Source organism: Macaca thibetana, chromosome 11, assembly GCF_024542745.1.
Source record: "Macaca thibetana thibetana isolate TM-01 chromosome 11, ASM2454274v1, whole genome shotgun sequence".
Taxonomy (NCBI): domain Eukaryota; kingdom Metazoa; phylum Chordata; class Mammalia; order Primates; family Cercopithecidae; genus Macaca; species Macaca thibetana.
Genome location: NC_065588.1, coordinates 60,146,573 through 60,169,951, shown reverse-complemented (window position 1 = coordinate 60,169,951; position 23,379 = coordinate 60,146,573). Strand labels below are relative to the sequence as shown.

The window sequence follows — 23,379 nt, the reverse complement described above, 5'->3', positions numbered from 1 at the left end:
ATTTCTGTTCTACAGAGCATCACTATGGAATGAATCAATACCAATAATCTAACAAGAACAATGCACAAAATGAGTGTGCTTTTCAAACTGCTGCAATTAATTTGTTGAAAAAAAAAAAAAAGAAAAAATGGTTCCTCTAAGCTATAAAAATCTGCTGACTAATACTTGCCAAATAAAATGGAATTGCCTAGAAACAGAGGAAATGAAGGAATGTCTTGTTATTGCTCTCATAAAGGGAAGCCCTAACTCTTAAAATAAATTTGTGTGAAGCCACAGACTGATACATATTTCATAGAAAGACTGATCCACACTGGGCTGTTTCTCTAATACATTACTAAATGACTACGACTAGGACATAAAACTGATACACTGGTGTTATACTCACGATCATCTAGCAAATAATATAATAACATTTCTAAAGTATCACAAATTATCTCTGTTATTTCACATTCTTATTTGGCCAGAATTTTCTTATGATACCAAAAGGGTCTACATTCTCTTAAGATGTACTATTACCTTTATCCAAAGGACAGAAGGGATTTTCCTAAATGACAGGGGAGAGGCATTGAAATGTCTTTAAGAGCAACCCAGTGAGATGCTAACTGGCGCTATTGATTATTTCCATGCTCATTGCTCATGTGAATATTTATACAACCTGGTGACTGTTGATTAACTAAACACCAGGTGCAAATTTTGCATAATAAGCTTTTTTAGGCTAAAAATTTAGAGCAGGCAAAAATTCCATAAAACTGAGCTTTTTTTTTTTTTTTTTTTTTTTTTAAAGTGAATGAACTGAATAAATAAAGGCCATTTCTCCACTTCACTAGAAATCTGAACCCAAGATTTATGCTTCTCTTATACTCTGCACATAAATTAGCAAGCGTCAGGATGTATACTACTTAATTCAATTTACCAAATTGAATTCTGGATGGGTAGGAGATCTGGTCACAGATTAGGTCAGAAAGGACCCAGACTAGGTTAGGATGGACCCAGATTGGAGTTACAGTGTCACCTAATACAAGTCATGTGACATGGGGCAAGTCGCTCAACCTCTCAGAGTTTCATTTTATAAAATACTACTTCCCACCTCACAAGGCTGTGCTGAGAATTAAATGAGATGATATAAGTGAAAAGCGTGCTGCAATCTGTAAACCACTATGAAACAGATGGACATGTTATTATTACTAGCAACAGCAAGCTTTCATTAAAAAATATTTATGGAATATTTCCTTGTGCCAGACTCCTTATTCGTGGCCATAAATAACAGACTGAAAGTCATGAGTCCCATTCTCAGCGAGGAGGCAAAGGCAACACAGACAGATAATGAGAGCGAGTGACTTTCATAGCCTCAAGGTAAGACTGTCAAGATGCAGTGAGACTCTGGGGCGGACATATCCATGGCTGGGCAGAAAGGCAAGGGCACAAAAAGGTGACCCTGAGACTGACTTATCAGGAGTTTGGCTGAAGGAAGTGGGAGAGAAGGAGAGTTATAACAAGTGCTTCTCTGTTGCTGAAATTGAATTCTGGATGGGTAGGAGGTCTAGTCACAGACTAGGTTGGAAAGGACCCCATGTGGCATGCTAAGGAGTCAGATTTTATTTCACAGGTCAGCTTTGCAAATTGGCTTGATGATAAAAACCACCTGGCGTCCTTACTAAAAATACCTGTGTTCAGGCTGGATATTTGGATCTTGTTGGTCTAGCAGGACCTCAATGGAGGATACTTAGAAGCATCAGTGGGCAGAAATTGAACAATTTTAAACAAGGAAGATTTATAATCAGACTTACATTTCAGAAGAGAATACAAATGAATAATAAATGCAATGCTTAGCATCCTACACCTTATGAAATAAGAGTTTTCCTTGTAAGTTGTATGGTTCCCCCATTTGAATGAGGAATCATAGGGCAAAACAAATTAATAACAACAAAAACCCTCACAAGAATGAATGGTATCCATATTTTCCCCTAAGCCTCTTATTATTTTAATTATTTATGAATCACTCATTTCTGTCTTCTGGTGTGGAACTAATGATTATTTCCATTTAATCTGTTATTAGGGAGTAGAACATGATTTCCAGCTACATTGTGGAGAAATCTTAAGCACTATGCTGCCCAGTATGTAGCTGCAAGTGTCACTGCGAACTTGCAACACGGCTAGGCTGAAGAGAAGTGTGCTGTGAGTGTAAAACACACATGAAATTCTGAAATGTTATTATGAGAAAAAAAAAAGAATAAAATGTCTCAATCATCTGTATATTAATTCATGTTGCAATCATAACATTTTGGATATATTGTACATTAAAATATTTTCAAATTAATTTCACCTATTCAACAGTTTCTTTTTACTTTTTAAAATGTAACTCCTAAAAAATCTAAAATGACCAATATGGCTTTTGGACAGCTCTCCTCTAGGATATGAGGGAATTAGCAACTGAATTTGTAGTAAGTGGAGTCTGCAATGTGGAGTTCCCATTGGAATGGGTCCTTGAGGACTTGACAGGCTTAATCAGAAAGCAAAATCTATGCCTAAGGCAAACCTAGTACAGAATACAGAGTGTCTGAACACCGCTTCTAGTCAGAGGAGGTGTGACATTGGAGAAGGGACTATTTCTTTGGAGCTAATGTTGCCTTAACTGTGAAGTGGTCATTAATAACTGCCATATTTCCCTTCCAAAGGTGATGGAAAGTTTCAATCAGATGAAATAAGAAAATACTTTCTCATTATGTAAAGTGCTGTGTTGGCCAATTATTAAATGTGTAAAGAAAAAAGAAAAATACAAGTTCTAGATATGATGGTGCGGACTACTTAGTCTAAGGGACATTCAGGAAGGAAAGATCACTGGCCACTTGGGGGTCATCATCACAGATGGCTTCAGAGGGGTTCGCTCTGGACATGTAGAATTTGGGAGGCTGCACAAATGTGGGGAATGGAAATGTCATGCCTTAAGTAAACTCAAAATTATACTCTTGATATCCTAGTCCAGAAGAGTTATTTTCTAGGAAGTTTAGGGTGGCTGAACCAAATGTAACTTTCCAGGTCACTGTCTTAAGGAAAATATGACTCCCTAAGGTCTTTTTCGACTTTAGAATTATGATAGCACCAGCAATTTAAGCAAACAAAATAGTGCAACGAACATAATATAAAATCAAGTTGCTTTCATTCCAAGCTCAAAATTATAGGCTCATCTCAGAACTCTAGAGGTGACTAGCATATCTAGGGGGTAACAGAATTATAATAAAATCCTCTTTTGTATTAAAGTAAGACTGGAAGAAAAAAATAAATAAAAATTAAAAGAAAATAAACTGTCTTCTCAGTACAGGTACAGTTAATCCTCACTATTTCAGATGTGAAAGTAAAGCAAATTTCAAAAAATTTCTGACACATAGAGGCTGTATTCATTGTTCTAAGTCTTCATTATAATACCTTCATCTGAAATGATGTTAACCTCAATAGTATTTTAGAATAAAAGCTTACTAAAAAACTGTCAGTTTTTCATAACTTTTGAAAGCCAAATATTATATTTTGGCCTATATAACATTTTTAGTTAAAGTATGGAAAACAAACTTGCACTTTTTTTTCATATGAAAGTTAGCCAGGATAAAAGGCAATAAATTAGAGTGTTCAATGATTGAAGTTTAACAACACTGTAGGAAAGGGCAGTTTAAGGAAGTGTAAATCTGAATGACCCACTATTGTACTTTTATTTAAAATGCACAAGAGGCAGGGTTTCATTAACTTCCCCATAATTAAGCAAGGACATTTCAGGTCTTATTAGTAGATTGATTTTTACTACTAGAGAAAGACAGTGTGTGGGAATTATTGATTTACAGGGAGTACAAAGATTTGCATTTTGGAATGACTGTGTTCCTGACAAAGGCATTTGGAATGACTGTGTTACTGACAAAGGTTCAAGGCATTTGCCAAACATTGACATTCTTTCCTGATACAATTCAACATGAAGTTTCATGGAATAAACATCAAAGCTTACACATGTTTTTCTCTGAATAAGTTTTAAAAATGGACTTTTTTGGGAAAATATTGGAAAGAAAAAAAAAAAAACGAAAAACTTTTAAACTAGTTTAAACCTTTTGTACTGAGTACTGAGTTAATTGCAAATTGAGCCTTTTTCAAATTAAAGCTATTTCTCTTATTGCAATAATTCCAATTTTTAAGTGTCTACTAGAAATTAGTTTAGACTCTTAAGCAATTTAACATTTATATCTAATAAGAGAATATTTATTGATTTCCTATGATGTTTTCAGGTTCTGTGGTAAGTACTTGATACAGTTTATCTCATTTAATTCTTATAGCAATCCTATTATGTGGTGCCTCCATTACAGAGATTATAAAATTGAAACAGAGAGAGTGTAAGTATTTTTTTCAAAGTATGATAATTAATAAATACCAGAATTTGGATTCCCATTCAGGTTTGTCTGACTCCAGAGACTATGATGCAAACTTACAATGTTCGGCAATTATACATAGTGTGTAATTACGCAAAGCAAGCTAAAGTGACCCAGACCTGTGCTTCTAGATGCTTTATTAGAATGTTTAGAATATATTAGAATGTACAACTATTAATCCAATGAGAGTTGATGCAGCAAATAACAGTTTAGGTGCCAAGTATCTACTGCCATTTCTATCATCTACTTTTTTTCTCTTTTGAGACTGAGTCTTGCTCTGTCACCCAGGCTGGAATGCAGTACCGTGATCTTGGCTCACTGTAACCTCCGCCTCCTGGGTTCAAGCAATTCTCCCTGCCTCAGCCTCCTGAGTAGCTGGGATTACACGTGCCTGTCATCACGCCCAGCTAATTTTTATATTTTTAGTAGAGACGGGGTTTGTCATGTTGGCCAGGCTGGTCTTGAGCTCCTGACCTCAGGTGATCCGCCCACCTCGGCCTCCCAAGTGCTCCGATTACAGGCATGAGCCACCACGCCTGGCCTTCTATTATTTACTTAAAGCCAAAAGAACTCCCCAAAATTCAAAATTTTTAAAAAAAACTAGCTAAATGCCTAAAACTAATTTCCTAGTATTTCCTGAATGTCATGGCTTTCTAGGAAACTATGTATTTAGGTCAACTGCTTTTGTTTGAGATCATTATTGTACTATTGCTATTATGTTCTAATTAACATAAAGTTTTGAACTATAATGTATTATAAGATCCTTGAATACAAATAACATGTTTCTAAATTTCCACAGAGCACATAGTAGGTACTCAACAACTATCTCTGGTGTACATCTGTTTCAATAAGTATACTAAGTTATCAAAATGCTTAGTTAGGCACCTATTGACTTCGGCACCAAATTTTGCTAATTCAGAAAAATGGTTTTCCTTCTCCACTCCCTGCAATCCGCCACTGCATTACGACCTCTTCTTTATTCTTTGCTCCTTATGGCCTCCAACCCTATAAGGTTTCTCCTATAAACAGTATCTTATTTGGTCAGCAGTAGAAAAGAATTCCAGTTATATCCATTGAATATCATAAAGTTCTAAACATCTCTGAAGTAAAAGTATATTTTATATATCTACTTCTACCACAAGAGAATACCTTAATCTAAAACACTGACAAAGGAAACACTAATCATTTCACTTAATTTTCTTTATACCTCTATTAGAGATTTTTAAGAAAAATCGAGACAGGGTCTTGCTATGTTGCCCAGGCTTGTCTCTAACTCCTGGGCTCAAGCAATCCTCCCACCTCGGCCTCCCAAAGTGCTGGGATTATAGGCACGAATCACGACGATGCCCAGCTTTCTGTTTGAGACTTTGATTGGATTTCTATTGGCAACTTTCTTATTTTGTTTTAACTACAATTCAATAAATGAGAGCTCCAATCACCTCTGGTCCACATGGACTACCTGGACTCTGGATCAGGAGCTGAAAAAAGGAAGCGAGAGAATAGCCTCACTACCCATGCTTCCTGAACATCCATTTTACAACTGAAAGCTGCAATTCTAAATCATAAAATAAAAGCCTTTCAAGTTGTAGGCTACAAAATTATTTTGAGATGGCAATTATTTTTTCACCTAAAATTATACATACACACACACACACACCCCCCTATACACACACACACCTTTTAAAATTTTTCAGGTCTTAGCAAGTACTGACCATTAACTAGATTTAAAATGTCAGATACGTTAATTCTCTTCTTCATTATTTTATCTCTTCAAGCACCAAAGAAAATGTCCAATGTGACAGACAACCTGTGTTAAAAGTAAGTCTTCTATTTCATCCTCAGATATGAGTCAAACTCTATAATAAAAGTATACTTCTAGTCCTGCACAAACATCCAGCTTTTACCTGCATAATCTGAAAAAAACTGAATTCAACAATGTTCATTAAACAATGTCTAGTCAACGAGGAACAAGTAAATATAAAAATGCTTATGTTACTCATCTGACAAACATTACTGAGCATCTTCCAGGTAATGGACTCTGGACATACAAAAAATCCATTATTTCTTGACCTTGGGGCCTCCCAGGTTACCTCCTGGTCTACAGACAGGAAAACATGTAACTATTAGTTTTATAATTCTCATTATTTATAATGCAAGGTAATAAGTCCTATCATGGAAGCATGAAGAAAGTACTATGAGAACACATAGGCAGGAACAACAAATTCTGCCCAGGTAAATCACGGAAGGCTCTGGAGTGACCTGGAGCTAGCAGCAAAGCAGAACTTTGGCAAGTTGTGGGTGGGCTCCGAAAGGGTACTATGGACAAAAGGAGTGGCTGAGAGTGTCTAGAGAGTTCAGGGTGTTACAAGGATGGCAGTTTGCTTTGTATTGCAGGATGGTTAGGTAGGCAGAGGCTGGGCTAATTATTAGGGGATTTTAAAGTAAATATTCTAAAATGATATGGGATGCTATCTTGATTCAGCTCTTTGTTCACTTATTACAGGAAATGCTTCAACTTATTTAACAAGTTAAAAACAAATGCAGATTATGCACATTTAGAAAAGATAGCTGTAGATTTATGTTCTAACTAATGAAATTATCAGGAAAATGACATTTCCTGCCAAACAGGGAACAACAGATTTTTAACAATGCTTTGTGTTAATCTTGATAAGGGAGGGGGCAGTTCCAGCTATGTTCAAGGGTATGGAATGGAAGGATCTGTGAGTACCATAATGCAATCCGAGTTGCCTTTCAATATAATTAGATTTAAATTTTGAATGAAAGTGGCTTAAAATTACAAATTATTTTAAACACCGATCTTCTGCTTTTCTTATTTGTTTTATGGTCTATTAAATTTGCAAACTACTTTGAAAAGTTACACTTCTTTAAAAATATATCATTAAAAATTACAACAAAGCAGCACTGCAGAAATACTATGATGAAAATGTTAACATTTTCTAATCTCATACCTCTACTTCTCTACAAGCTCTTTGTAAGGCCTCAAATATGATTAGCAATGTTGCCTCTGCCACGCCCACCCCTTTACATCTGTTCTTATCTGGAAGAGTTTCGTTTTTAAACATGATCAGATGCATAAATAGCTCTTACAGTGCACTGCTGGAGAAATACTGTCCTCCTCCATCCGAATCCCCAGCACCAGACAGCTCTCACCACCTCTCCCTCTAATTACGCATCTACAATGTAAATGTTGCCTTTTAATTTAAACTCTCCTCCCCAGCGTTCTGCCCACACGGTGCGCTCCCCTCTGTTAAATTTCCCTGTGTCTTGGGAAAGAGGCGGAAGTAGTCAAGAGAGGAAAACAGAAGACACCGGACTGGTATGGTGTAGGGAAAGAGGGAAGGTGGGAGCAGGAAAAGGATAAAGGGAAGCATAGCTCAAGGAGAGTTAGAGAAATTTAAAAGAGGAGAAACTCAGGAGTGACATGTGAGGAAAGGCAGCATGGTAGAAAATGAATCAAATGTAAAGTAAATGATGAAGGTCTTGAGGAAGTCACCAAATCACGCATGGGCTCCAGAGGGATTTCAAGAGAGCTTTGGTCTGTACATGCTTGTCTTCAGGATCGTAGATTTTTCAGATTTCTTTTTTTTTTTCTTTTGAGACAGAGTCTTGCTCTGTGGCCCAGGCTGGAGTGCAGTAATGTGATCTCGGCTCACTGCAGCCTCCGCCTCCCGGGTTTACGCCATTCTCCTGCCTCAGTCTCCCGAGTAGCTGGGACTACAGGTGCCCGCCACCGCGCCCGGCTAGTTTTTTGTATTTTTAGTAGAGACGGGATTTCACCGTGTTAGCCAGGATGGTCTCCATCTCCTGACCTTGTGATCCGCCCGCCCTGGTCTCCCAAAGTGCTGGGATTACAGGCGTGAGCCACCGTGCCCGGCCGATTTTTTAGATTTTTAAACAGTACATTTTGCTGCTAATAAATTCCAGGTATCAGACTTCAGTCTTGGGTCAGCATGAGAATAAAATTTCAAGTCCAAACGAAAGCACGATTTCTTTTTCTTTTAGAACGAAAGAGTAGGTTATTCGGTTATAAGTCACCCACCCCCACCACTTTAAGACCTTAGAAATGGTGCAATCAAAATCAGTCGTGAATATGTAACTTCAATTTTAATGAAATCTGCAATCAGATTCATCCATGATCTTCTTTTCCTAATTCTAAGGTAGCTCTGACAACAAACAGAAATTCTTTGTATTCATTTTATTTTCATGGTTAGGTTTTAAATGCAACTACTCTAGCTTAATTATCTTGGCACCTGAAAACAGGTAGAGTCCGTCAGAATGCTTCACACCGTCTTCCTTCTCTGTAAAAATGAGCAAAATTCAAAAAGACCAAAAGCTTTCCACATCGACCCACAGTACGATTTTTTTTCCCTTTGAAGTTTAGATGTTTCTGGCGGGGACCCACACTACTCACAGGCACAGCTGATGTTCTCTTGGCTGCCGGCATTCAGAAAGCTGTCTGAATGGATGGCATTGAGCCTCTGCCACTCCATTGGACGCTTCCCCAAGCACAGGTGCCAAGTAACCATGAGCGGAGGCAAGCGAGCAGTCTGCAGGGCACTTGAGGCCCGGTCTCCTAGACTAGGGCTCTCCTAAATGCCAACAGCGCAGCACAGGATGAATACCTTTTTTCTTCTTCCCTCTGGTTACAGAGTTGACTGGCCAGGATTATCCCGAAGGCACAACACTCTGCCCAAATCCAGTGAAACACTTCACATTGTTCAGTCCTCACAGGGTTGAAACGACAGCCACTTAGAGACGTAAGACCTGCCTGTGAGCCTTACACATAGAGCAGGGGTCACAAACTCCAATGCCCTCACAGGCCGGACAGGTCCCCCAAATGAGAGATGCCGGCAGGGTGTAAAGTAACAAGAGATGGTCATGACCACGGTAACATAAGGGGCACAGGCTTCATCTAGCCACCAAGCTCCACATAATGGGCGCTGGGTAGGAGGTATGACGCAGTTATGCCAAATCTGGTATTTTTGTTTTCTGAGAGAGAAGCCGGAAATCTGGATTTTTGGGTAAAATCTCCAAAATGTTAAATATCAGTAACTAATTAAATTAAAACAAAATACTGTACAGCCAAACAAAGCACGTTCTGGGGCCAGATTTTACCTATGGCCTACCATTTTGTAACTTCTGACGTACAGAAATTCTAAGCTTATTGGACAAAATTAATACCTTCTTTAATTGTCATAAATATGAGGAACAAAATTCATATTGATAATAGTGTATGAGACCTCATGAATGAGGCAGCAACGTAAATAGTGTGTGGAGACCAGTTAAAATCATTTAAGGTAACATATTTAGTGAGTCACATTATTTCCTGGCTCTTAAGTAAATGTATTTGTAACTTGGATGCCAATGAATTGACTTATTCTAAAACTTCTCACACTAGTTTCCTAGCATTGAAAATACTAGAGCAGTTTCTCCTCCTCACCATTCCCTTCCTGGGGCTCAGCCTAAATCTGGAAGATAATCTGAAGTCCAGGCTTACTGGAACTGTTTCTCAGGATGAGCACTGTTGATGCTGACTCCAGAAACTGGGGGAAAGCCCTTCTGCTCTCAATGCTGATACAAAACCTGTTCATCACTTTTGCTAACAAAGGCTTTCTAAGATAATCTGCAATTCCAATTAGCTTTCCATCTCTCTTCCCTTGGGGCACATGCTAGAAAAATAGAATTACAGAATCTTACATTTACAACAAGACTTAAACATCACTTAGTCCTACGTAGAATCCAGGAGTCAAATCCCCCCAAGCCCATACCTGCCCAGAATGTCCCATCTGCCAGAGCAACCTGAGCTTTTATCAGGCAACTCCAACCCTAGAAAAGTTTCCTTGCCTGCCAATAAGAACTCATCCACTGGTTCAACAAAAATGTATCAAATGCCAACAATATGACCCCTGCTAGTTGCTTTTTTTGTTGTTGCTGTTAGTTGCTTTTTGAGACAGGGTCTCGCTCTGTCACCCAGGCTAAAGTGCAGAGGTGCAATCACAGCTCACTTTAGTTTCGGCTTCCTGGGCTCAAGTCATCCTCCGTCTTCAGCCTCCTGAGTAACTGGGACTATAGGTGCCATCGCATGTGGCTAAGTTTTTTTATTTTTAGTGGAAATGAGGCCTCACTATGTTGCCAAGGTGGGTCTTGAACTCCTGGGGAGAAGCGATCCTCCCACCCTGGCCCCGCAAGGTGTGGGAATTACAGGAGTGAGCCACCACACCCAGCCTGTTAGTTGCTTTTATATAAAGATGAATAAGCCAGGCTACTGCCTGCCCTCCTCCCAAAGGGCTCACAGAAATAATTTTTAAAATAAATATCAAACTTCCAGAAGGGTACTGTATGAGTAAGTGCACTTAAGAGACAGGATAAAGCCAACCTATCAAAAAGCTCAGGACATAAGGCAACTTATGAGACGTGAATATGGAAATTCTTACCAAAAAAAGGGTTAATCATTATGAATACTCATATATGAAATTTCCTTCAACTCTAATCTAACATCTTTTCCTAATCTGGGAACCAAAGGCTAAAAGGAAGACTGTCACCAAGTTCATTACCCATTATAGAAGAGGAGCAGATTTACTTACCCATTTCCTCCACACTTGGAGTGCACAAAACCAGCTTCCAGTATCACCACCCATTTCCACTCAACAAACCTCTCCCTTCATGTTACCTGTACCCCTTCTTTTCCTATGCTGACTTTTAAGCCTAAATTAAGAAAAAGATATTCTATTAAAACCACCCCATTCCTTCCCTCACCCCCCAAGTTACCCAATTAAAAGAAATTCTAGAAAAAAAAAAAGAATATGAAATGGTAGTTTAAGTTTATATTATAGCTAACAGCTGAGAAAACTTGATCCAATGTGAATTTGGTCATAAATTCTGTGGAAAGTTTTATTTCCCCAGTTTAGCATAAGTGAAGATTTCTTTCGTTAACATGAGGATTTTATTTTTCCTTTGAAAGCACAAGTTTAAATTCTGAATCGTGCCTTGGGTAATTTACATCATTGCAAGCCTCAACTGAAATCAATCTCATTAACCTGTTGTGAGGATTAAGTTAGAAAATGCATGGAAAAAGTTCAAATATAGAGCCTCATATAGAAAATGCTCAATAAAGAGTACCTATTATTAGTAGTAGTAGTATTATATCTATTGGTCCTAAAACATCTTCCCACATTCCCAAGAATTTGTATTTTTGTGAGTTCTAATGTACTGTAAATTCCATTTTGGGGTAGTGTTTATGCCTATGAAAAATGCACTTTTGACTGGGCATGGTGTCTCACGCTTGCAATCCCAGCACTTTGGAAGGCCAAAACAGGCGGATCACTTGAGGTCAGGAGTTCAAGACCAGCCTGGCCAACATGATGAAACCCCGTCTCTACTAAAAGTACAAAAATTGGCTGGGCATGATAATGGGTGCCTGCAAATCCCTGCTACTTGGGATGCTGAGGCAGGAGAATCACTTGAACCTAGGAGGCAGAGGTTGCAGTGAGCTGAGATCGTGCCACTGCATTTCAGCCTGGGCTACAAGAGTGAAACTCCATCTCAAAAAAAGAAAAATGCACTTTTATCTTCTCCATTATTCATACAAACATGCTTACTGTAGAAAATTGGAAAAGTAGAAAGGAGGAGGGAAATTACCCATTAAGAGAACTCATATGTTAAAATGGTACAATTGCTTTCTGTTTTATAAAATTTATTTATTTTTTATAGAGATGGGGGTCTCACTATGTTGCCCAGCCAGGTCTTGAACTCCTGGCTTTAAGTGACCCTCCTGCCTCAGCCTAACAAAGTGCTGGGATTATAGGTGTGAGCCACTGCACCCAGCCCACTGTGTTTTTTTTTTTTTTTTATGTAAATGATGTTTTAAATAAAAAAAAACCTTTTATTACTACAAAAGTAGACATACACATCATAAAAAGTTAGAAAATGTAACCAAAATACACTTGATTTTCTATTACCAAGCTATTAATACAGTTACCATTTTGTTGTATATCTTTTTTAAATAAATTTGCCTACTGTATATCTTTTCAAATATTTTTCTAATATGTAAAGCTCTAGGTTACATTCATTTTGATTTTCCAAAACCCAATGATGTATTCATACACTGTCTTTGGTTCAGAAGGTACAACTCCACTGGTCTACATAGGTAGAATTTCCAGAGCATCAGTACCCACTGTCTTTGGGCTTCTCCCAAAAGCCAGGCTCTTCGTTAGCTTACCTTGAATCCTTATAACAGTGCCAAAGCATACATTCGAACATTCCTATTTTGCAGATGTGAAAACTAAGATTCAAAAAGGTCCCCTGATTAGTCCAAGGCTAAAAAATGTTAAGTGACAGAGTCAGGTTTCAATGCATCTTTGTCTGACTCTAAAGCTAGTATTTTTTCCCCGTATAAGCCTAAAGTTAAGCAAGATTACAGATTCTGTATCTGAAAACAATTAGGCAAGATCAACGGATCCAGATCCTTAATTTGGGAGCAAAGTAGTGCGATTTTCATTTTACAAAAGGACTAAAGTGACTCAATATTACATAGGGAACAGGGAATTGGGCCTTAAATACAGTTATGTTGGATGAAGACACCACCATTTTAATACAGTTAGCCCTCTGCTATGAAATGTTAAAATTTAGACTTCGCTGGGGTTTTTGGTAAAATGAACACACTCTCAAGCCATCCACAAGTAACCACTGGTGAGCTGTTCTTGGGATATAATTCAAAGAAGAAAACCCACAGTGTAACTAGGGAGTTACACAGGCCTCAAGTGTAATGCTTTCTCCGTGGTTTATACCTACTTCTCAGGCTACTGGAAAGGGTCAATTGAGAATACTAGATGAGATTCCCAGCTCTGCCACTACTTAAGTGACCTTGGGCAAGTTACTAATCCTCTCCAGGGCTCAAGTGACTTCATCCTTAAAACAGGTATAATAAATACACGCCCTTGTGGACTCGACACTGTTGCTTGAAGGATGAAAGTATGATGACAAAAGGCTTGGAAAACTTAAATTTCTCATTCAAATATAAGATATTTAATAATAGTAATAACAATTATAATCATATATTACTATAGCTAAATGTGAGCGAGTGGATATTATGTCAGGCACAATTCTATTATATAAGAATTAACTCATTTAAATTCTATACCAATCCTATTAGATAAGTATTATTATTATCATCTCAATTTTACAGATGAGGACTGAGGCAAAAAGAGACTAAGAATTTGCCCACAGCTGCCTGGCTGGTAGCTGAAGCTGGGTGCTGAAGGCAGGTTCCCAGAATCCTTTACTTCCTCTTTTCTCACTTCCCCAGGGAAAAAAACCAGACCAAAATACATTCTGTTCTCTCAGCAACTTCTGCTGTTTCCAATTATATAATTTTCTTTATAAAACAAATAAAACAACCTTACTCTGACAACCTGTTGATTTAAAAAAACGATTTTGTGTATTTCAGCAATGTTCTATTTAGGCATACTGGCTGATTTAATTATGAAAAATTTCAAAGAGTTCACGAATCTCTGAAATACTGAATACTACTATTTTCTTGTATTTAAATTTTTTTTATTTCTAAAATTTTACTCATGTGGAGGCTAAAAACGTTGCTCTCCTGGAAGTAAAGAGAATAGTGGTCATCAGAGACTGGGAAGGGTAGGGAGGATGGCTGATACAGAGAGGTTGGTTAATGGGTAAAAAATTACAATTAGACTGGAGGAATAAGTTCTAGTGTTCTATAGCGCAGCAGGTGACTATAGTTAACAATATGTTACTGTATATTTTAAAATAGCTAGAAGACAGAATTCCGAATGTTCCCACCATGAAGAAATGATAAATGTTTGAGGTGACAGATATGTCCATTACTCTGATTTTATCAGTCTATATTGTACACACATATCAAAATATCTCATGTATAATTATGTGTCAATTAAAAACATTAAAAAATGAATACTACTATTTTAACAAAGGTTCTCATTAAAACTTTTCCCCAGTGGTCCTGAAAAATTATACCTTGCTCTTAAAAGATGACACTATCTTAAAATTTCAGTTCTGAGAAAAACTTAAAAAGAAGAAAAATATGCCATGGAGATAAAATTTTAAAGTAGACAACACTCATATTTAAAAGAAGCTCATTAATCTACTAAACAATGCATTGTCTATTGATTCTTCTCTCTTAACTGGTGGTTCCTGTGGAGTTATGCTCTATGGCTGTTGGTGAACATATTCGTCCCATACATTTTTATTTTCTCTCCATGGTATCATACCCCAATGATATGCCCAAACTGTAGACATATACCCTTAGAAAGTAAGCAGACAAAAACAGCATATAAGCTAAAAATGTAGGCCACATATGTAATTTTAAATTTTCTAGAAGCTACATTAAAGCAAGTAAAAGAAATAGGTAACATTAATTTTAATAATATATTTTAACTCAACATACAAAAATACTATAATTTCAACATGTACTCAATACAAAATATTAATAATTTTATAATTTTATGATTTCTTATACTAAGTCTTCAAAATCCACTGAGAATTTTACCCCGACAGCATATTCAACTTGGATTAGCCATCTTTCAAACCCTGAATAGCCACAAAGGACCAATAGCTGCCATATTGGACAATGCAGTTGTATAGAGTAGTTTTAAGGGTATCATGAGAATTAGAAAATCAGGATGTTTTGGCTGGGTGTGGTGGCTCACACCTGTAATCCCAAAACTTTGGGAAGTCAAGGCGGACAGATCACCTGAGGTCAGGAGTTTGAGACCAGCCTGGCCAATGTGGAAAAACCTCGTCTCTATTAAAAATACAATATTTAGCCTGGCATGGTGGCAGGCACCTGTAATCCCAGGTACTCGGGAGGCTGAGGCAGGAGAATCAGTTGAACCTGGGAGGCGGAGGTTGCAGTGAGCCAAGATTGCACCACTATACTCCAGCCTGGGTGGCAGAGCAAAAAAGAACGTTTCTCACTCCTGATCACCAAAGCACTGGTCAAGGAGAAAAGTTAGAACAAGTGGTAATTCTGCACTGTTTAAGTATTGTTTTAGCATAAAAGTCTCCTCAAACTATAATTTAAATAGCAGCCTAATTGTAAAAAGTGGATACTCTTATTGGGAAGTAGAGGACATATATCAGCATCCCAAAGTGTGTAGTTTGAAAAAGGAATATTTAATATTACAATGAAATTTTGTATTTGGAAAAAAAGACCATATAGATACATATACACACAATTGTCAATATCTAAATAATAACCATCAGCAAAATCTCAGCCAGTATGGGCATCCAGTATAACAACAGAGGGAAGCAGTGGGAGAACACTATTAGGTAACTAGAAGGTCTGAAGATCAGTGATAAAACGGGAGCCCAGATCATTTAATTTCTTCCTTTCCACCTTCCCTGTCTCACTTGATTGAGGTCTATCCTCAGATGTCTCCTCCCCTGAAAGGTTTTCTGCAACCACTTATCTAAAATATATCTACCAGCCCCCAACTTCCGTCAATCCATCCCATTACTATGGATATTTTTCTTCATAGCACTTATCACTCCCTGCCATTATAATACACATCTATTTATTGACTAATCAGTTCTTTCTCCCTCTGGAATGTAAGCTCCATGAATCAGGGAAATTGTTTTATTCTCTGTGGAATTCCAGTACTCTCACAAATCAGGGCATGAGTAGGTTTTCAGTAAATTTGTTTATTCAACAATGCTATGCACCTACCACCCACTATCAGGCACTGTGATAGGTATAGAGAGAACACCCTCAGACTTGGGCAAATGGGGGCTGTGTCCTGGTCAGGAGTCCCGAGGGCCAAGGGAATGGAGGCCACATCCTGCCCCACATTTAGAGTATGCTCTACATATACGATCTGGAATTCCCCATCCATACAGGCCAAGTCTGCTTCCAGGGCCTGCCCGGCCTCTGCTCCAGGCACATGCAAGGCCCTGCACTGTGAGGGGCAGAGCTGGGGGTGAGGAAAGAAGGGGGAGAGGCTTCCAGTATTCCATGTGAGGAGATGCTAGCCAATATTAGGGGAAGGTCCAGGTAGACAAGGCACAACTCCTCTCCCAAGCATGCCATCCAACGGAGCATGCTGAAACTACGGAAATGTTCTATGCTGAAACTACAGAAATGTTCTATGCCGATATTACACGGTACAGTAGGCTCTCGCTGCATTTGGCTATTGAGCACTTGAAATGTGGTATGGCTACAAAATGGAACTTTAAAATTTTTGTCTCTAATTTTAAAGTTATATTTATCTAGGCACATGTGGCTTATGTACATGACATCTGACAGCACAAATCTAGTGGGAAAAAAAATAAATGATTACAGGTTTGTAATGTTTCCTATTGCTGCTCTTACAAATGACCACAAACATAGTGGCTTGAAACAACACAGATTTATTCTGTTATAGTTCCAGAGTGTAGAAGTCCAGATGAGTTTTCAGAGGCAAATACTGAAGCATCAGGAAGGCTAGTGCCTTCTTGAGGCTGTTGGGGAGAATCCATTCATTCCTTGCCTCTTCCAGCTTCTAGAGCCTGCTGACATTCCTTGGCCGTGGACTGAAAGCACACCCCAATCTCTGCTCCAACGTCCGATCACCATCTGCTCTCCCTCTGACTCTCTTGCATCCCTGCTATAAGCACCCTTGTGATTACACTGGGCCCACTGGGATCACCTGGGAGAATCTCTTCATCTCAAGATTCTTCACCTCATAACATCTGCAAAGTCCCTTTTGCCATATAAGGTGATGTTCACAGATTCTGGGGACTGGGATGTGAACATCTTTGGGGAAGCCATTATTCAGCCTACCACAGGTTATTGAGTGCTATAGGAGCTAAAAAGACTGAGCGAGCAAGAGAGAGCCAGAGAAGGATTTTCAAGAAACTGGCATAAAAAAGACCACTCTGGTAGCAGAATGACTGCAGCAAGGTCAGATTGGGGGTAGGGGAACCCATGAGAAAGGAAAGAGTAGACGAGGAAAGAGAAGCCTAAAACCAGCTGGCGACAGAGGGCAAGGAGAAGGACGGACAAACATGGGAAGCACTATGGAGCTGGAACCCACAGAACCTCCGGAGGGGAACCCTCAGTCTGAGAGGATGCTGGTGGAAAGGACAAGGAGGGTAAGAATTTCAGCATTCATCTCTCAGAATTCCAGTTGGTGATTTAGAATATCTGTGTCATTTTCCTATTGATGTCACCTTAAATGGATTCCACTCTTGGACAAAACACGAAGGCATTTTCCACTATATGGGTGTTCTAAAAAGTTGATCCATCGTCTAGGCACTAATTAGGAATTTCATCAGGAGTTTAAGGATACGGATGTACACATAGTACAAGGAGGCCACAGGGTCAAGTCCGTCCTTCACTTCATCTCAATGCTGAGTTAAAAGGGGATAATGCAAAGGACTTGAAAGTCTCAAAGCCAGAAGATAAATCTGATGAATTCATCTGAGTAAAGTCTAGTGATTAAGCCTGTGAGCGTTGACATCTCACGCACCTGGGTTCCAACATGCCTTTTGCCACTTTACCAGCTTCGTGACCCTTGAGGGAGGCTAGTGAAGAACACTAGTTTCTTCATCTTTAAAGGAGAGATAAGGACGCATATTATATGGTGGCTGTAAGGGTTAAGAAATATCCTGTTTCATCCCAATACAGTGTAGATCTTCAATAAAGGTAATTATTATTAACTGGAAGCCTTATTTAAAGGAATCATTATAGAAAAACATACTGTTTATTACTAATAAATTTACTAAGGCTCCCATTAACAGTTTAAAAAAACAAAAAAAAAAACCTCACACAAGTAGGGATTTCAAAGTTGGAAAGCAACGTATCAGCAAATCCTCATAAAATAACTATGGATAATCTAATGACATGGGTTTAAATATTCATGATTAGTGCCAGCTGAATTGGATTTCTTGAAGTTTCTATTCTAGCTTTAACCATTGCACCGGACTTCACAACTATTTTAAGGAATATAGTAAAACTTATTCCAAGTGTAATCAGCTGTCCTGGCATCAATACCGAATGAGGAAAAAAAATTAAGTGAACAGGTGCCCTCAGTTTATGAGCTAGTTATGTTACTGAAAGAATAGATGTTGCAAACTAGATTTTGCAAATCAGAACTTATTTTCTCAGAATAATTTCAGAAATGTGTTTCTCTGGAAAAATTCAGTAACTTTTTAAAAAATTTTAAATCAGTCAGACGATTAGGGTAGATGGTGTCTGGTTTTCTGGCACAGAGGAAGTTAAACAGATTGCCCCACATTAAATCTTGGGTCTTGCTAGGGTCACGTTTTGACTAAGGTGGCAAAGTAATCCTCATCTTCCGGTAATGAAAAAACACCCCATCCTGTAATTGGTGAACTGAAAGATGTTCAATCTAAAGTACAATGCATTTATTTGATTACCTTCCCGGGGCGAGACATTCTACTTACATAAAAGACAGCAATTACCCAGCTTCAATAAATGCTTTACATAAATGGGACTTTATGAATAGATACACCATTAATCAGACAAAGACAGAAGAAGAACACTGAGGGAAAATTAGAGTTTAAATATAAGAAATTACTAAAAATCAGCCTTCGGTTGATAAGGCTTATAGTAAGGTGTGGTGTATGATTTTTAGGATTCAATTTCAATTCATTGTTGGGATTTTGTTTTTTAAAAGTAACACTTGCAGAAAGCAGGTAAACAACTTAAGATACAGTTTGCCTGAAGTAACACAATTTGGTCAACCGGCCTCCTATTTGCAAACCTAATTACCTAAGTACCAAATTAAATGCTAATCTTCAAAGTCCACACACAGTATTTTAAAAATGATATCCTCTGTGCTCTACTTCACCTTATTAAACATTCAGTGAAGTTGCTCATAAAGCCGTCGTTGAACAAGGACAATCAATCATAGTTAATGGCCACTATGAAAACCAGCCTGCAACACCTAGTAGACAATTTTGTAATTAGTAGCAAGTGTGGGACGCGGCCTTTTGGTAAGGAGGGCCCTAATTCCTCCATCTTCTGGGGAGTGAGAAGGGAGGGACGGGTAGCAAACCGAAGCAACCCTGCAAGACAGCTGAGCACACTGCACGGAGGGTGGCACTCTGAGGATGGGGCCGGGAGAACTTTCTGGGGCTCTGCAAGGTTTCTGAGAAGGAATGCAAGGGCCATAAGAATACTACTGGGTGCCAGGGTGTTTTCTTCAAGCTGTCACTCACCTTACTCCCTACCAAGCATGTTCTCAGCCATGTCAGTAACAATTTTGGAAAAACTCAGTCCCCTCATCCTAAGGGGATATACCCATCCCGGTATATCTTTGGAGCCAGAAAAGAAGCTAGTTTCAAAGACTTCAAATAGGTACTCAAGACCGCTCTGCATCCTTCCCTGGGGCTGCGATGCCTCAGGTGGCACCATGCAGTGCACTATGTACTTTGTCCTTGTGGTCCCAGACTCAGCACCCCACGGAGACATGCAGAATGGAGATGCAGGTCTGAGCAAGAAACCATTTCTGGAGATTTTTTTACATCACTCGTCTCATTCGAGATTAAATCATGCACAAGGGAAGGGAAAAGCAAATCTTCCAAGAACAAAATTACTGAGAGAAAAAAGGAACACATTAAAAAGCAACAGACAAGTAACCAAGACAAGCAGACGTGTACCATAGCCCTGCCTCTATCGGCCCGTATGTTTCACCTCACACCCATATGCTCTCTCTCAGTTCCCATATGGTTTTTCTTTTTCAATATGAAATTCGGGATGGGGTAAGGGCAGAGATGAGCAGCGTTTTATAGAAACTCTGTTTCTCTAGAAGTTGCCACAGACACAGAGTATCCTAGAGTATCTTAGACAGGAAAGCTGAGGTCAACAGAGGTCTGGCCAGGCTGCGCTATGCCTGACTCTGGCTCCTTTCCATCTTCTCTCCAGGGCCAGATACTTGTGGATGTCCCATCATAGTTATGGGCTCGCTGGCCCAGCCACAGGCATTTGTTCCTGTTTGTGGTGGTCTCCTACTAGAAGCCTAAACCTGAGCAGGTGACCTACAAATGTAAGGGTGCCAAGGAGGCAGAAGCCCAGGAAGCTCACTGGCGCTGACCTGCTGATGTCCAGCTCTTCACCTGGACCAGTTAGGGCGATGGTGAGGACCCTGGCCTGTGATTCACTATCCTCCATGATAATGTGACCCGGAAAAGTACTGTGCTTTCAAATGTTCACAGCAGCGTTATTCATATAACCAAAAAGTAAAAATGACTCAAATGCTCATCAACCGATGCATGGATAAATGAAATGTGTGTATCCACACCACAGAATATTATTTGGAAATCAAAAGGAATGAAGTACTGGTGCATGCTACAACATGGATGAACCTTCAAAACATTATGCTAAATGAATGAGGGCGGACATAAAAGGACAAATATATGATTCCATTGATATGAAGGGTTCAGAACAGGCAAATCTATAAAGACAAAAAGTAGATTAGTGGTTGCTAAGGGCAGAATGGACAGTGATGTTTAATGGATGTGTTGTTTCTTTTGGGGATGATGAAAATGTTCTAAAATTGATTGTGATGACTGTTGCACAGCTCTGACTATACTAGAAACCATGGAATTGTACACTGGAAATAGTGAAGTGTATGCCTCATAGATTATATCTCAATAAAGCTGCCGCAAAAAAAAAAAAAAAAAAAAAAAAAAAAGCCTTGTTTACTGATCATCAACAAACAAATATATCCTATCAACAACAGGAGGCTGCTCAAAACCTGACGCCAGATGATAGGAGTTCCTTGCATTTTTGTTATATTAGGAGATAATATTTAAAACTTTTTCTTGTTGCTCTTTCAGTAGGTCTATTGCAATGCTTCTCTGCTATTCAGCACCCAATCATCTTGAACTATTTTTTTGTTTTCCTTTTAAAAGCGTTTACACAAGTTGTTTTTTTATAGTCTTGGTGCCTCCTTGCACAATTTATGCATCTGCAGCTTTGAAAATATGCATCTGACAGACATTCTACCTAGTGCCTATATCACAGATCAAATTTTTAATGACATTTAGGCTGGGTGCAGGAGTTCATGCCTGTATTCCCAGCACTTTGGAAGGCTGAGGCAGGCGGAGCGCTTCAGCCCAGAAGTTTCAGACCAGCCTGATCCCAGAAGTTAAAGACCAGCCAGTAATTTTGTACTTTTCTGTGAAAAAGTACTTTTCTGTGAAAAGTACAAAATTAGTCAGGCATGGTGGTGCATGTCTGTAGTCCCCACTACTTGGGATTGGGCCAATGCACTCCAGCCTGGGTGACAGACCTAGACCCTGTCTCAAAAAAAAAAAAAAAAAATATATATATATATATATATATATATATATATACACACATATATATGAGAGACACTTTATATTGTGAAAAATGACCTAATGTTTTAGTCCATGAAGATCTACAAATGTCACACTGGAATAGATATCCTGGTCATCTAAAATCTTCCCAATTTGAATAAGGTCTCTCTCTGACTCTCCCATTAACCTTCATTTGGATCTCTACGAGGACATGTACTGAAGTCACTGTGGGTTGAAATTAATGTGCATGTGTCTCCTCTCCTAAACTCTGAGCTCCACAAAGACAGAAAACACATCTTAATCATCTGTGTATCTTCCATATCAGACACAGCGGTTGACACATAACAATAATTCTGCAAATGCTTGTTAAATTGATATAGCTGTGCCACTGCTGTTCATGAATGATGTACAACCTGCAACCTAAAAATATAAGCTCTTTTAATCCACAAATATATTGTGGAATCTTGATGGACTAAACCTAACAAACACAGACCTTCAATTTTATTTTATTTTTTCTGTACTTCACTTTCAGAAATGTTAAACCTGAAAATCTGAATTTCAAAAACCAGTAAAAAAATTTTGTTTTGAGACAGGGTCTTACTGTCACCCATGCTGGAGTGCAGTGGCATGATCATGGCTCACTGCAGCTTCAATCTCATAGGCTCAAGTGATCCTCCTGCCTCGGCCTCTGGAGTAGCTGGGACCACAGGTGCACATCACCATACCTGGCTAATTTATTTATTTATTTATTTATTTATTTTTGTGGAGACGGGGTCTCCCTATGTTGCCCAGGCTGGTCAAACTCCTGGACTCAAGTGATCCTCCCGCAGCCTCCCGAACTGCTGGTATTACAGGCATAAGCTATGACACCTGGCTAAAAACTGGTAAAATTTAGTGAGGAAAAAAAAATCAAACACCTTCCAGAGAAGACCAGCAGTCAGTCATTTCAACTCATTTCAACCCTCACATCTTCTCTATATCCCATACCTGCGAGCGTCTCCAGAGGCTAACACAATGCCTAATAAATAGTACATGATCAATAAAAACTTGCTGAATAAACCCATGCATACTGAAAACCGAGTTTCAGACTGATCATCACAAGGTGCTGCAACTTTTTAAATTTGCTAATCTATTCTACAAAGATACAGTTGACTGCACTATCATTGTATTTAGCAAAGCAGGAAAGCATTCCTTCTTCAGTCCTTGCTCCCTGCAGCCCATTTTAGACCCAAAAGTCAAAGTGACCTTTCCAAACAAAATATCAAAATATCATGTCACTCCTCTCCTCAAGACTCCTACTATCCAGAGTAAAAGCCAAGATTGGTCTCCTAAGCTGTCCCAACACACCATTTGCCCTGGCCTCATCCTCTCCACTCTCATTTCCTACTCACCAACATGTCGGGCATGCTCTAACCTCAGAGCCTCTGCACCTGCTGTTCTCCTGGCCTGGAATGCCTCTCCCCATGACACCCCAAAGGTTTGCCTCCTTATCTCCTTAACATCTCAGCTCAGACTCATCTTCTCAGTGAGGCCTTTACTCATCATATACCTAAAAATACACCAACACTCGGGCCCACAGGAACCCTCTATCCCTTCCCTGTGTTTCATTTTTCTCCATAGCATTTATCACCATCTGGCACACTATATATCT

At 38.9% G+C, this 23,379-nt stretch overlaps 2 protein-coding genes across 3 annotated transcripts in view; one reads left to right on the top strand and one right to left on the bottom strand.

Moving 5' to 3' along the window:
- PPM1H (protein phosphatase, Mg2+/Mn2+ dependent 1H) overlaps positions 1-23,379 on the top strand; it is a 1,465,797-nt gene that overhangs the window by 336,500 nt on the left and 1,105,918 nt on the right. The gene's annotated exons all lie outside the window — the stretch shown is intronic.
- SRGAP1 (SLIT-ROBO Rho GTPase activating protein 1) overlaps positions 1-23,379 on the bottom strand; it is a 306,109-nt gene that overhangs the window by 166,287 nt on the left and 116,443 nt on the right. The window lies entirely within an intron of this gene.